Consider the following 12,864-nt stretch of genomic DNA (forward strand, 5'->3'; position numbering starts at 1 on the left):
AGGCTGATGAGATATTGTTCCCCTTTTTACTTCATAGTAGTGACCACATCATACTTTAGGTGTTTCTCATCTTGAGGTTTTAGCACTGCTATCCTCACTTTTGCATCTTGCACTTCTTTAATGGACAATGTTTTCACGTAGTGTTCAGTATTGATGAATCCATAATGTAGGTGTCTCGTACTTGAGGACTCAACATTTCCACTGTTATCTTTATATGAATATATCTTGTCCTCTGTTATTTCAGCATTCTTACCACTACATTGGCCAGCTTCTTTGTCAACCCTATTGCGCTACAGCAAGACTAACAACTATTTTTGGTGAGAAATATATTGTACTAATTTTCGAATAAATGGACTTAGTCATTTGCGTATTTGTTAGAACTGGTTATCACTTCATATCTTGCTCAGTCCTATTTCTATTCTTATTTTCATGCTGTCTTATCTTCTAGTTCTATTCCTCTCTAGCTTTTTCCTCCCTCCCCTCGCCTCTTGAACTTTGCCCTATCCCACTTTTCCTACTGACCAAATTTCTCTTAAAAAGCCTAGATTTTTATACATGGTTGTATATCATATCGCGCAAAAATGTGACTACTGTATTTACCTTGTTGTACCATCATTGCTGTATGCATATCTTGAATTGGGGAACATGTCCTCCAAACAATGGGATTGTTATTGTGGTTCTCTTAGGTGTTGTGCCGTCTCTCTTTGGCTGTCGAAAGCCTGATCTGATGTTTTTAAATTTTGTATGTTTTTTGCTGTGATTGTTTTATGTGAGTACATGTCATTAATATATGTGTATTATTTCACGTTGTTTTCAGCCCTGACGAAGCTCCCATGGTTGGGGAGCGAAACGCGTTGGCTGTCCTGTGCACTTTGAAAATATGAAAATAAAAATATATATATATATATTTTTTGATACAACTCTGGTCCTGTCTTACTTCGTGTTTGGTGCTGCCTCCATTCTTCTCCAAAGTTTCTATCTGGAATACCAGTGGGACCGAACCGCAGCAGGTCCTGGAGGTTCTTAGCACAATAAGACTGACTACTTTAAGGGACGTTGGAAATTAGAGGTGCTGGTTCTTGATCCACTGTGGAACATTTTTCTTCGGATTCTATTTGGATCATACAGCACTCTTTCCTCCCGGGACATTTGTTGATTTTATATCATGTCTAGATATAATGATGGACGTGAAGAGATGGCACTCAATCTGTTTGGACCCAACAATCCTAGGGTAACACCTGCCCCAGAACAACCTGGCAAAAAAAGTTTAAAGAGCCTTTTTCTAAAACTAGAGAGATTGCGCAAATTGGAGTTAAGCAGATGGTGGGATGGGGTGACCCTGACACAATATCTTGAGAATGGGAAAGTCCCTAGGGGACCGAGGATCCTCATATTCCCCACCTTTGAGGACTTGAGTGAAAACCTACTTAAAGAATGGGAGAGTAATCTAGAGGGAGCCTCATGTATCATGATGAAAATTCTGGTTAAACACTCGTTAGAAAAGGGTGAAAAGCTACAGGAGGAGAAAGAGCAAATAGAAAAAGAGATTGGTGAGTTGGGGGAGAAGGATTTAATTGAAAAGAACTTTACTATTTTGAAACAGGTAATGGATAATCACCAAGTCTACCTTAAGGATAAAAAACTACGAAAAATCAAGAGAGATCGCATTTACACCTTTGCCAAGAAATTTGATAATCTCTCTGTGGCCGAGGATAAAAAGAGAACCAGGGAAGAAAGGGATGATGGTGAGGATAACCAGTCAGGCAGTAACATTTCCATTTCCTCAACCAGCAGTATCACCTCCTCCATTACTACACCTGAGGTCCCTTTAGGCGAGGTTTCCTCGTCGTTCCAAAAGGAACTGGCAAAGTTGAGAATGTCAAGCCGCCTTCAACAAAAAAGGGAACAGCCAAAACTAGGAGGAGGGGCAGGAGGTGGAAAAGCAGTAGGAAAAACCGACAAGCTTGTAAAAGCAAAGAAATAGTTAATACTGCTGATTTGACAAATGTTACTGATGGTATACAAGAGTTGAAAATTGTTAATTTATCTAATAAAAATCTGGATACTGTTGAAATGCAAGTCTTGAGTAAAGGATTGAATTGTTGTCCTACCCAAATGGGAGATTTTGCTGATGTACACGTTGACTTGTTCAAATTCACTAGACTTTTAAAACTCAAGGATTTATTTTCTAATAGAGCTGTGTGTAGTGCTATTCCAACAAATCGATTAAGTGAGAGTGAGCATACTGTTGCTTCGATCCGTGCTGTGCATTGTCTCATGACTATCGACGAGGAGGAACAGACTGACTTACCCGCTCTAATGACAGAACTTGGTATCGGCCAAGAAATTACTGATGACAGTGGCCTCCATCCCAGATCCAAATTTATTCCAACATTTGGATATCACTCCAATATAGATGCTTTTCATAAGAAGGTCACAGAAGATTTGTATAAGCTTGACACTTTGAACCAGTTACATACTGGAACCAGAGCTAATATAACTTACTCTGAAAGAAAAGCTCTTAAAAACCTCAAGGATGACCCGACTATAGTCATACGTGAGGCTGATAAGGGCGGCAGTGTGGTGGTTATGAATCGGGTAGACTATCTTAATGAAATTAAACGTCAACTAACAGATCGCCACAACTATAGGGAGATCAAGAGTAATCCGATACCACTTGTAGTGAATGCCATCAATGAAAGACTATGTGAATGGAAGGACTCATGCCTCCTTACGGAGGATGAATTTAAATTTCTACACGTGTCCAACCCTTCCTTCCCTTGTATATACATCCTCCCTAAAATTCACAAGGTGGGAGAGGGGTTTCCACCGGGCAGACCCATTATCTCGGGGGTGGGCTCACCCACCGAAGGTCTTTCCCACTATGTAGACCTTAAGTTGCAGAAATACGTCCTAAGTCTCCCTTCCTTTATTCGAGACAGCAAGGACATCTTGATCAAACTCAATGACTTTGAGTGGTCGGATGATCTTAGTTTTGTCACACTGGATGTCACCAGTCTCTATACGTGTATTGACAGAGTATATGGGAAAATAGCAGTTCAATCATTTCTGGATAGAGAGGATGCCCAGCTTTACTCACAGAACGAAATGATTTTGCAGATGATAGATCTTATTCTGCTTAATAACTATTTTCTCTTCAATTGACTGTTTGTACCAGCAGACCAGTGGTACGGCGATGGGTTCCAGGTTTGCTCCTTCCTATGCCTGCCTCTTTATGGGGTGGTACGAGAGGGAGCATGCCTGGGCCCGATGTGCCTCCCCTTGGACCAACCATATTGTGTTCTGGGGGAGGTACATCGATGATGTGATTTGTTTGTGGTCAGGGACTGCTGAGGAACTAACCAACTACTTTGTCTATCTTAATGATAATCCCTACAATGTGAAGTTCACCATGTCACATAATAAGAACAGTATCAACTTTTTGGACATCACGTTCTATGTACAGAACGGACGGGTCCAAAGTAAACTCTATCGGAAGGAAACTTCCTGCAATTCCATTCTACATGCGTCCAGAGCGCATGCGATTTTAAGTAATCAAAAACATACAGTTTGGCGAGCTCACCAGAGTGCGCAGAACTTGCAGTGAAGAAGATACCTTCAAGGAAAATGTAAATGTGACCAAACTGAGATTCCTGAAACGCGGTTATGACCAACAGACTATTGACAGAGCAGTATGTAGAATAGAGACAGTGGACAGGGAATCTACCCTTACAAATAAGAATGTAGGAGCTATATTGGATAAAGGATCCAGCAGAGTGAGGTTTGTCACTCAGTATACATCCTATAGTGACAACATTTTCAACATATTCAGGAAGAATTGGCACCTGTTGACTGGAATTGAGGGCCTTAAAAACCATATAGGTGAAAAACCTCTGATCACTTACAGGAGGGGCATCTCTTTACGTAAAGAATTGTGCCCGAGCTATGCGATCACACCTCCCAATGAAAGAAATTGGCTAGCTCCCAAACCTGTAGGTTTCTTTATATGTGGAACCTGCAATGTTTGTGAGATGGGTAGGAATAAGACCACCCCCTTTTCCTATAACAACGATCGCAAGTTCAGAATCACCCATTTCTGCAACTGCAATAACCCCTACACAGTTTATGTCCTAGGATGTCCCTGTGGTCGTATATATGTGGGCAGCAGCATATGACCACTGAAACCAAGAATTCAAGAGCACCGCAGGGCAATCATCAACAGGGACATTAGGCATCCAATAATGGAACACTACAATTTGGAACATGTTAATGACGACACCTTTTGGTTCCATGCGATTCAACATATCCCATCTAACAAAAGAGGTGGGAATAGGGAGCTTACCCTAAGGAGGGAGGAAGCTAAATGGATATGTCGTCTTCGAGCTATTAACCTGGGACACAATTCTGACAACGAAATGCACCATTTCCTATAGTGCATCCCCTGCCCAAATTCTCTGGTTAGACGTACTTAGTCCAATGCCCCATAGACTATGAATTACATTTTTGGACTGTCTAAAACTGGTATATCTCATTGAAATTTAGATACTCTTTGGGTCCTTTATTTAGTTCATTCTGTCTTCAGCTTTTTGTTTCATTGACATGCCTTTACCTTTAGGTGACCCAGAATTGATCTTTCTAACCGACCCTAATCATGTGCTATATAATGTACTTTGTACTCTCTCGCTCAACTAAATCTATCCTATTCTGTCTCCTTATGGGAATGCTCGTGTTTATCTATCTGTGCTTTTGTACATTCACCCCTTACCGTATATACTGTGCAATATAAATCTCTTGTTGTTGGCTTGGATATTATCTTTATCCAGACATCACTTTACTAAGCCATTGCATTTGACTCGATATGTCTATGGCTCAGGGGCTTTATTTGTTTCTTTTCTATTATGTATTATGGTACTCCCTTCTTACTAAGACATTGTTGATATTTTTATGGCTCCGGGTGTTCAATGTTTTTCGTTTCTATAGTATGTTTTTGTATTCCTTTGCTATGACTTTTCATCATAATATATATTATATATTTTTTATTTTCTTGTTGACCGGGAGCATTTCTCACACAACAGTAGTAACCTGTCTACCAGGTTACTCCCCCCTTCTCCATCCGTATTGTCTTCTTTAGATATTACTCTTATTATTGCCCTGGGTTGGTTAAAATTGCTGTCTTAATCAGCTTGTTATAACTCTTTAATGGACTATTTACCAGCCCATCATGGCCGTCATCCTCGCATGCCACTTTTTGCCTCTCTTCCACCCTTCAATAAGTTTTTGGCAACTGCAATTCCATTTAAATTGTCTCCCTTTTTTATTTTTATTTTTATTTTAGTCGCTTTTAAATTCTTCATGAAATTTACTGCTAAGGATTGCTCGGGGTTTGTATTTATCCGCTCTTCCACTATGCATGCTATAGGTTTCTGTGTAGTTTTGACGAGGCAATCATGGCCGCCATATCGGGACCGTTTTGCTGTTCTTTTACTCGTTCACTAATCCGTGGAGGGTTCGTTTATAATACTCATGTGTTTGCAATTATGCATCATGTGATCAGTCGCCGGCTTTTTAAAAACAGGGTCCGATCTGACGGATTCTGTACGATTGAATACGTTGCGGGCCGCCGTCCTAGGACGTCACTCTGGAGGTAAGCGCCAGCTGCAATATACTTTTTACCAACCCGGCACTGCTTAGTCAGTTTCGTTTGTATTTTCCGGTTGGCAATATTTATTGCGCCAGCTGCTATATACCTTTTACCAACCCGGTACTGCTTAGCCAGTTTCGGTTGTATTTTCCGGTTGGCGATATCCATTTTGCTTGTTTCAAATCACTTTTCTAGTTCACTTTAAATCCTTGTGTTTTCTTTTAATGTGCTTTCCAGATATGTTAGGATTTTTCTTTTGAGTATTTTTCTTTTGTGTGTGTTCACCCTTCAAGCCGGCTACATTCACACTTTGAATGCGCCCACTTCTGATTACACCAAAGTGTTTACAGTCATTCTCTGGGGTGTATTGCCCTGGGGGCAGCAGCGGGGTTTGCCATTTTGCACGTATGTGTGTCAGGTTGGGCGGTTTAAAAATATTTTATACATGTTGTCCCTGGGCCCTTGTCAATGGGCACTCTTAGGATAGAAACATTTAAAAAGAGAGATTACTAGGGACTATTATTTCAGCTGTTCGACTGTCATAGTTAGACATACGTTTTATCAGTTATGGGTGTATACCATTTTCCTTTTATTCTTTTTTTCCATTGTAGCACGTGTGGTAGCAACTTACCAAGGACTGCACATATGTCGCTCTTCGTCCAGTCTACTTAAAAACTTCAATGTGAGTTATCCCATATAGTCCGGAATAGGACCAATACTAGCAGAGTTGCTGGCATTTCAAATTTTGGGCCACACCGCCTGTATGTCGCTATACCCATGACATTTCTCTAATTTTATTCTTTTAGATGCAAATTTGAGAAATAAACCCTTCATGCTACTGGCGTAATCAACCTGACGGCTTGTGATGTTTGTTTACACTTCCATTCAGAATTTTGGAATCTGTGCACTAGGTGAGGAGATTATTAATCTTAGCCTACCCCTCCGCTAATCTTTAGGGTTACACATCATGAAGAGTCTATGGTGTTTATTCCTTGATTTTCTGGTCTTCCATCTTCCGGTCTTCTATAGGGGTTTAGGCTGATGAGATATTGTTCCCCTTTTTACTTCATAGTAGTGACTACATCATACTTTAGGTGTTTCTCATCTTGAGGTTTTAGCACTGCTATCCTCACTTTTGCATCTTGCACTTCTTTAATGGACAATGTTTTCACGTAGTGTTTAGTATTGATGAATCCATAATGTAGGTGTCTCGTACTTGAGGACTCAACATTTCCACTGTTATCTTTATATGAATATATCTTGTCCTCTGTTATTTCAGCATTCTTACCACTACATTGGCCAGCTTCTTTGTCAACCCTATTGCGCTACAGCAAGACTAACAACTATTTTTGGTGAGAAATATATTGTACTAATTTTCGAATAAATGGACTTAGTCATTTGCGTATTTGTTAGAACTGGTTATCACTTCATATCTTGCTCAGTCCTATTTCTATTCTTATTTTCATGCTGTCTTATCTTCTAGTTCTATTCCTCTCTAGCTTTTTCCTCCCCTCGCCTCTTGAACTTTGCCCTATCCCACTTTTCCTACTGACCAAATTTCTCTTAAAAAGCCTAGATTTTTATACATGGTTGTATATGATATCGCGCAAAAATGTGACTACTGTATTTACCTTGTTGTACCATCATTGCTGTATGCATATCTTGAATTGGGGAACATGTCCTCCAGACAATGGGATTGTTAGTGTGGTCCTCTTAGGTGTTGTGCCGTCTCTCTTTGGCTGTCGAAAGCCTGATCTGATGTTTTTAAATTTTGAATGTTTTTTGCTGTGATTGTTTTATGTGAGTACATGTCATTAATATATGTGTATTATTTCACGTTGTTTTCAGCCCTGACGAAGCTCCCATGGTTGGGGAGCGAAACGCGTTGGCTGTCCTGTGCACTTTGAAAATACGAAAATAAAAACAAAAATATATATTTTTTGATACAACTCTGGTCCTGTCTCACTTCGTGTTTGGTGCTGCCTCCATTCTTCTCCAAAGTTTCTATCTGGAATACCAGTGGGACCGGAGGTTCTCAGCACAATAAGACTGAATACTTTAAGGGACGTTGGAAATTAGAGGTGCTGGTTCTTGATCCGCTGTGGAACATTTTTCTTTGTATTAAATAAATTAGATTTATATTAGCAAAACAATTTGCAAAGGGTACAGAGACAAATATAAAAAATATTCCATAAAAAACACAATGTAACCAGAAGTTTACAATGGTTCAATATTACAAACACCTCTTTGTTACAATTGTGAATACCTTTTCGAAGACAGTCATAGGAAAATGTGACCGACTAAACAGGCAGCATGTCCTTCAATCCAATAATGCAAGAAATAGGTGTGAAGGTTGACGTTTCAATCTAATATTGTATATATCCACTAGACCATCTTCAGGACATTTAGTATAGAGATGAATGACCATTCAAGCGTGATGTGGATAAAATTAAGCTTTATTTTAATGGTCCACCATCAAAAAGAAGTGACGGCTGAATAACCTCCCACTGGTACCAGCAATAAATACAGATAGTTAGAGAGCAGTAACATTAAATGTGGTCTTTATTTCGTAGCCCTCTTGTCCAAAATACGCATCAGTCTTTGGTTCCACGAGGCTCAATTCAACCGATGTCCCGCTGCCTACACAATCGGCGTCCCCCTGTTATGACATGACCCAGATAGGTGACAGAAGGTACTCCAATCTTGCACCTCTGCCTCTTCACCATGAGCCCTTAATCTGCCAGTCTCCTCAACACCCTTCTTAAGACCTCATTATGCTCACCTACATTCTTGCCATAAATAAGAATGTCATCCTAAAAGAATAAAATGTTAGGTATTTCTCCCAGGACTAGCTTCATAATTCTCTGGAAATAGGCCACGGCAGAAGTCAGCTCAAATGGCATCCTTATAAACTGACAAGCCCCCAACGGCTTTACAAACAAGGTAGGCCAAGGAGTGATCCAGGACAAAGAAAGGTTTTGCCCCTTTTAACACAGTGAGGGATTCCAAGATGTTAAGGAGTGGTTGGCAAGCCACCCACATCAACTTCTTAAGATCTCTTCAGTCCACACACATCCTGATCGACTTCCTTCCATCCTTGGGTGCCAAAACGATTGGTGCCAACCACTCTGATGACGGAATCTCCTCAATAACTTTTAAATCTAACAACCTGTCAAGCTCCTCTTTCAGGGGCTTGAGCATCAAGTGAGGAACTTTACGCACCCAATGCACAGAGGGTTTAACATTATTATTTTAGTACAACCCTATGCTCAGAATCTTTGAGCAACCCCAAGTCATTCTTAGACACTTCAAGGAAGTCTTCATAAAAGCCATCCCCATCCCCACACGTGATCAACACCACCTTACCCCGAGCATTGGTATTCAGTATAATCCTTATATCTTTTTGGGGCCCTCAGCAAAAGAGGTCGTCTCCCCCTCTTGAGTACATATAAGTTACCAATTGTTGGGGGCGCTAGAGGTCGCACACGCCGAATGGCCGCACTCGTGTGAGGCTCCTGCAGCCTGGTCAGTTGATCCGGTAGTTATCCTTTCTATCCTGCTCCAACCCAAACAAAATTAAGTACACCTGTAAAGGACTTCTTGCTGCGTCCCCGGTGAAAATTTGGGAGTCCTCCGACCACCCAAACCAGGACTTCGTGGAGGCGAAAGATTTGACCGGTAACAGCGCCGGAGCTTACAGTGCGATTTGCGGGGCAGTGACCTATGTGACGACGTGGTGCTCCACGAGGTGTGTGGGCCCAGTGAGCAGTCCTTGCGAGACGCCCCCCCCACTGGGCAGTGGTGCTTGGCTGTGGACGCCGCTGGCCATTGCGACATGTCCCCGCTCTACCCTTAACACCTGTGGCGCTTTCTTGTCCTGTGCGGTGTGGGACCCGTGGCTGCCGTGCTGGAAGGCGGCTTGCAGACGGAGCGGAGGGACCCGCTGCCGAGGGCCCAACCGCTGCATGCCGATTCAACCCCTCGCCTTGCTGCCCCTATTGAGCGGAGCTTATCCTGAGGCCTGCGAGTACAGGGAAGAGTGAAGCGGGGGATGCGGCTGCCCCCAAGTCTACCGGCCGCTGCGATCCCTTTAGAGTCACGGATTGGGGTCATACACCTCTCTGCTGTGTAGGGAGAACATTGCTTCTAATACACTATATGGTGCAGCGTGGCTTTGGAGGTGCCTTAGGTCTGTGTGGACTGCGACCCTGGCACACGGCGGATGCGCTGCCAAAGGCCGTTCCGACCTAAATCGGTGAGCCCAGCATAAAGCTCGTAGAGTGCACGTGTGCTGCTGTGGGCGAGGGGGCATTAGCGGAGGTGACTCACTGCACAATAAGAACATTCTGCAGGGACTGTGGGCAATTGTGTGTCGGTACCCCTGCGCTGTACCAGGTGAGACAGGATACAGTGCGTGAGGGACCGGGCTGGACATATGGGCTGCTGGCTTATGACTAAATAGACGCTGCAAGTTGCGTGGCCCCGCTGCGGATTGCCTTTCGGGGGCGGGTTATTCCCTGCAGCCACCTGCGGAATGAAGAGCTTCGCATATGCATTAGGGGCATCTCGGAGTTGCTGGGACACGCCCTCTTGCCAATTGTGATCGGAGGTGGTGCCACCCTTGCCACTATGCTGCACTGATCCTTATTGCACGACACCGAGTGACCACAGCGGGGTTGTCATTGGTGCATTGTGCTTTTTGCCGCTGCCTTCTTCATCCTAATCTAATATCACCTGCACTGTGAGATGCTACAGCCTGATTGGACCCCATACTGCATCTGAGAGATACTGGTGAGGTAATTGTATTGAACGCGCACACTGGCATCGCAACGCTGCGCGCATCCCTGCTTACCTTGGGTGGAGTGGCAATCGCAGCTTCATGAATGGGGCCTACACCGCGGAGCTATAGCCGCAGATAGGCATCAACGAACAGTGCAAGGTGTCATTTGCAAGACGGGGGTGTGATCTGCCTCCGGTCTGGTCTGCGCAACTGATATTGATACCCAGTGACTCTCTGTGCGCCATTGGCAGTGCATCACGTTGCCCTGCCTGCTCTCATGTATAAAGGCCCCTCCCAGTCAAGAGAGGAAAGGGACAAGCGTCTCTCACCAACTGCTGCAAGCCCTTATAAAAGACTGAACATGGGGAGACAGGACAATCGTCAACCCAAGTTGACATTTGAGTCTACTGCGGCCAGGAAAGGGACGCGAGGCTAGTCGGACACTGGGAACGTCCACAGTCCATCAACTGCGACAGCACCTTCCACCTCTGCCACGCCGGACATCCAAATGATGATGCAAGAAATGCGTCAGGGATTCGCCACCATCGTGGATAAAGTTGATCGCCTATCATCCAGAATGGATGCCATTGTACAAAAAATAGATGTGCACGAGGAGAGACTCACTGAAGCCGAAAGGAGTATTTCTGAAAATGACGACACTACGGCCTCACACGACACATGCCTTGCCAGAATGGACAACGTCCTTGGAGTGATTGCTGCAAAGAACGAGGAATTGGAAGCGCGCAGCCGGCGCAATAACATCCGCGTCGTAGGCGTGCCAGAGTCTACCAACACAGGTCATATGGAGGAATATGTGGAGAAGATCCTTTTGACAGCAGTGGGGACGGAGGCGTTCTCCAGACAATTCATTGTTGAGAGGGCTCATCGTTCGCTTGGACCGTGCCCGAAACCGGGGGCACCACCTCGACCTATCATCGCACGCCTCCTTAACTAGCGAGACCGTGACACCGCGTTGCGAGCGGCACGGACAAACCAGATCTTGGCATGCGATGGCGTCAGTTTCTCCATATATCCGGACTTTACGCCTGTCGTGCAGGAGCAGAGGCGTAAATTTCTTGAAGTCAAGAAAAAGCTCAGTGCACTCCAGATCGACTATGCCCTCTTGTATCCGGCAAAGCTAAGAGTGACCCATCAAGCAAAACAACATTTTTTCATGAATCCGCAGCAGGTGGAGGACTTCCTGAAGACTCTACCTCAAGCTAGACGTGGGCGGCGAAATGTTGAAGATGAAGAATGGAAGGGGGACCGTTCTGAGAACGATGACATTTGACTCGGAGATAGGAGTGCTAGACTGTGGATCGTGCTCCGGTACACTCACTGCGAGACCCGCTGGGGCGCTCCTATGGACTGGGGATGGCGCTGCTGTTCGAGAATATCATGGACGGGTATTGGACTGTAGGTGGTAATGTATACCAGGCACCACCCCCTCCCCTAAACTATGGCCCTGTGGGGCTATATATGACGGAGGGGAAGGATTGGGGGTGGAATGTGTGCACCTCAGATGACCCCTATAGGGAATGCCCCTCAGAACTTGTTGATCATACTGCAAATGTTGGGTTGTTTGTGTCATGCATGGGGTGGTGGGCGGGATGGGGATTCTGGCAAGTTGGGGTTGCTTCAGTGGGCGGGGGGAGGGATACGGGTAGAGGGGATGCGTCAGTTGGATGGGGAGGGGTGGGGAGTTTCTAAGTTGCTGGTTCAGATTGGAAGCGATATCTGTCAGAGAGATGTTACATTTGGATCTGACAGGATTTTGTGACGATACCAAGAGAGGGGACTCTCTCGCAGTGCATTTTGTACACTCAAGCACTGTTCTCAGAGATTACCATGGCGTGTGTATTGCCTTAGGACCCGGTTTGATTGACCTCTGGCATAGTAGTAGAGGGCAGGACCCGAGAGCTGCCATCCATGACACTGGGGCCCCGCGCAGTTGCCTGATTTGCTACCTGATACCCAAAAACCACACTACACATGGGAGATACTGATTTAACTATAATGACATGGAATGCGAGGGGTTTGGGTGACCCAAGGAAGCGTCGGCAAATCCTGGCATACCTAGACCGCCACTCGGTTCACATAGCTTTTCTCCAAGAAACTCACTTCAGGGCACAAACCACTCACACGTTTGCCAAGAGATGGGCCAGTCACACAGTTTTCTCATCTTTCTCGACGTATGCTCGGGGCACGGCTATTTTAGTGAAAAGAGGCACGCCCTTTCATATGGCAGGCACCATGGTAGACGCCCAGGGGAGGTATTGCTTGATGTGGGGCAGGCTAGGACACATTGTGGTCACCTTGGTTTGCTGCTACGGCCCAAACATTGACGATCCGCAATTCTTCACGGAGTTATGGGCAGCGATTGTGGGGACAGGCCCACAACATCTGCTTTGGGGGGGGGACTTCAATACTACAATTGATCCAT

At 44.5% G+C, this 12,864-nt stretch overlaps 1 long non-coding RNA gene across 1 annotated transcript; it reads left to right on the top strand.

Annotated features, from left to right (window-relative positions):
* Nucleotides 1-5,556: 5,556 nt before the first annotated feature.
* Nucleotides 5,557-7,636, top strand: LOC144782826 (uncharacterized). Its single transcript, XR_013601279.1, has 5 exons — nucleotides 5,557-5,644; nucleotides 6,253-6,323; nucleotides 6,448-6,552; nucleotides 6,921-6,993; nucleotides 7,490-7,636. It is a non-coding gene; the product is annotated as an uncharacterized LOC144782826 (long non-coding RNA).
* Nucleotides 7,637-12,864: the final 5,228 nt, after the last annotated feature.

The sequence above is a fragment of the Lissotriton helveticus genome, chromosome 9, assembly GCF_964261635.1.
Source record: "Lissotriton helveticus chromosome 9, aLisHel1.1, whole genome shotgun sequence".
Taxonomy (NCBI): Eukaryota; Metazoa; Chordata; class Amphibia; order Caudata; family Salamandridae; genus Lissotriton; species Lissotriton helveticus.